Source organism: Lipotes vexillifer, unplaced genomic scaffold (assembly GCF_000442215.2).
Source record: "Lipotes vexillifer unplaced genomic scaffold, Lipotes_vexillifer_v1.1 scaffold802, whole genome shotgun sequence".
NCBI classification, from domain to species: domain Eukaryota; kingdom Metazoa; phylum Chordata; class Mammalia; order Artiodactyla; family Lipotidae; genus Lipotes; species Lipotes vexillifer.
In genome coordinates, this window is record NW_006790237.1 from 1,565,929 (window position 1) to 1,569,206 (window position 3,278).

A 3,278-nucleotide genomic window follows, 5' to 3' on the forward strand; every position below is an offset into this window, starting at 1 on the left:
GCGGTCTAGGCAGGGGGAAACAGTGTGTGCAAAAGCCCTGAGGCAGGAAAGGCGTGGCATGTTTGAGGAATTGAAACTTCTCGAATGGATTCAATTAGTGGGTGACCCAGGGGAGTGGGGAGATGGAGCCACAGAGGCAGGTGGGGTCTCAAATGCCAGCCTGAGGGGCTGGGATTTGTCCTGACGGCACTGGGGAGCCATGGGAGGGCTGGGAGCCGTGGAGGAGCAGCTCTGGGCCGTGTGGAGGATGGACTGGAGAGCGGGAGGGGGCTGAAGCAAGGTTGCAGGGAAGACCCTGCCCCTGGCCCAGGGTCTTCCTTGGTTGGTCTGGGCCTGGGGGCACTGGGGTGAAATACTCAGCTCATTATCCGTGTTCTGCTGCTTTGCCCCCCACCTTTCTCACCAAACAGTACGTTTTGACAGTAGTTCCGTTGCAGTACTGTATTTGTTTGCCAGGGCTGCCATCACAAAGCACCATAAACCGAGTGCCTTAAACAAGTGAAATTGATCATGTCCCAGGTCTGGAGACCAGAAGTCTGAGATCGAGGTGTTGGTGGGGTTGGTCGGTCCTGGGAGAACCTGTTCCCTTCCCCTCCCCTAACTCCTGGTGGTTTCCTTGTTAGAAACGTCACCTGACCTCCCGCCTCCCTGCCCAAGCATCTGTATGCAAATTTCCCCTTTTATGGGACACCCGTCATTTTGGAGTAGGGGCCACCGCACTCCCGTGTGATCTCATCTTAACTTAAATAATTGCAGCTGCAACGACCCAAATCAGGTCACATTCTGAGAGGTCCCAGGCATTAGGATTTTAATGTATTTTTGGAGGGAGTAGGGGGACACGATTCAACCCATTACGCGCACATAGAGGGGGAAATATCAGTCATTTTTCCGGCTACCTGGCATTTCATCATCTGGATGAATTGTGATTCCTTTCACCAGTCCCGTGGAGACCTTGATTTCCAGTTCTGAGCGAGTCCAGGGCTGGGTCTCATTCTCCTCTGGTCTCTGGGGCTGCAGAAGGCCTCGGGAACCACTGTGGGCTCCAGGGCCAATGGGGAGGGCTGGAGACCCAGTGCCAGGTTGGCTGTCCACCCAGGCAGTGAACAGGCCAGCGTCCTCAGGCATATTGACACAGGGTCCCAGGCCTCCCTGCTAGATTTCCCAACCACGGGTTGCATAACTGCCCTGCTCCTCCCTGGGCAGCTGACAAACAAATTCAGATGGAGGCCACAGTGGGGGCCTGAGCCCCTCAGGTACCGCCTGCCCTCCTGACACAGGTCACCTCAAGTAACCCTCCTGCTGTGTGGTGGGCACGGGTAGCAGCTCCAATTTTTCCAGTCCCGAAACAAAAATTTTGCAGCACCGTTGGCGTGTAGTGACATAATCTGAATATGATCGAAGGTCATTGTGTGAAAACCGAGTCGCCTTGGGCCCCTCTGAGCCCTAGTTTTCCACTGTTAAGCTTCCTGCATCTCCTGCCAGAAATATTTCAGACGTGTAAGAAAAGACACACATTATTCTCCAGCCTCAGGGCTGATGTTCAGCTGTAATGTTGATCAAAATGTTACCGAATTTCTGGGACTTCCCTGGCGGTCCAGTGGTTAAGACTCTGTGCTTCCACTGCAGGGGGCATGGGTTCAATCCCTGGTGGGAGAACTGAGATCCTGCATGCCTCCCACCCGCCCCCAAAGTTTAAAAAAAAAAAAAAAAAACTTCCCCCCCCCCCCCAAAAAAAATGTTACTGTATTTCTCTCCTGATTTAAAAGTTCCTGCGCAGTGGTTGACCCAGATGGGCCCCACCTCCCTGACCTTCCTCCCAGGACCGGCTCAGAGGCACCAAATAACAGTGAAAACATCTGGCATATCAGGCCCCACACCCTGGCCTGGGTCCTGGGTGGCACTGGGGTAAAACACTCAGCTCATTACCCCCATGCTAGCGTGTGCTTTGTCCCCTACTTTTCCCACCAAACAGCATGTTTTGGCAGTTATTCTGGTTTTGTAGGTATAGGTGAATTTCAGGGTTTTTTGTGGTTGTAGAAGGTTTCCCTGTTTAGATGAACTGTGATTCTTGTAACCTGTCTGTCCCTTGCAGACACACCCTTCGGGTGACTGCATCCTATTGCTGTTGGAATCAAAAAGTGCCAAGAATATCCTTATAAGTAGATCTTTGTGCTCATGGACGAACAGACCTGCAGGATCAGTTCTTAAGCCACAAAATGCTGAGTCCATGGAGAGGTGCAATTTTTGGTTTTATCCAGCTTTAACAGAAATTTAACAGCTTTATTGAGATATCATTCACATACCAAAACATTTGCCTATTTAAAGTATATGTCAGGGAATTCCCTGGCGGTCCAGTGGTTAGGACTCTGCACTTTCACTGCCAAGGGCCCAGGTTCGATCCCTGGTTGGGGAACTAAGATCCCGCAGGCCGTGTGGCATGGCCAGATACAAGCCAGTGGCTTTTAGTACCTTCAGAGCTGTGCAGCCATCCCCACAATCAATTTTAGAACATTTTCAGTGACCCAAGAAGATAACTTGTGCCCCTTTGCGGTCGTCTGCCGGTTTTCCAATGCCAGGCCCTGGCAACCACAGATCTGCTTCCTGTGTCTATGGATTTGCTTATCCGGGACCTTTCATATAGATGGAATCATACAATATATCATCCTTTGTGTGGCTTCCTTCCCTTGGCATGATGGTTTGAAGTTTCATCCATGTGGTTGTATGTATCCATGCTTCCTTCCTTTTTACTGCTGAATAATTTTGCTTTTTACTTTTTTCTTTTTTTTTTTTTTGTGGTGTGTGGGCCTCTCACTGTTGTGGCCTCTCCCGTTGCGGAGCACAGGCTCCAGACACGCAGGCTCAGCGGCCATGGCTCACGGGCCCAGCCGCTCTGCGGCATGTGGGATCTTCCCAGACCAGGGCACGAACCCGTGTCCCCTGCATCGGCAGGCGGACTCTCAACCACTGCGCCACCAGGGAAGCCCGCTTTTTACTTTTTTCTTACGGAACCTTTCAAACAGCTATGTAAGTAGAGAGCAGAGGGTCATGAACCCCCCACCCCTCCCCCAGGAACCTGGCACCAGATCCAGCAGTTACGGGCTCATGACTTCTTGACTTTCAGCTCTAACCCCCAGCCCCTTTCCCTTCCCCTAACCCCACTCTGTTTTTTTAAATTGTACTGAATCGACCTCGCCGCCGTCCAGAAGGTGGCGCTAGTTTCCAGTTTCTCCCACCCTGTCTCTGGAGCACCTGTCCGTCCCCCCCCCCCCCCCCCCCCC

The 3,278-nt window shown here is 52.2% G+C and overlaps 1 protein-coding gene across 1 annotated transcript in view; it reads left to right on the plus strand.

The window, feature by feature from the left end:
- The window catches only part of MYH14 (myosin heavy chain 14), an 87,740-nt gene that overhangs the window by 15,445 nt on the left and 69,017 nt on the right, over positions 1–3,278 (plus strand). The gene's annotated exons all lie outside the window — the stretch shown is intronic.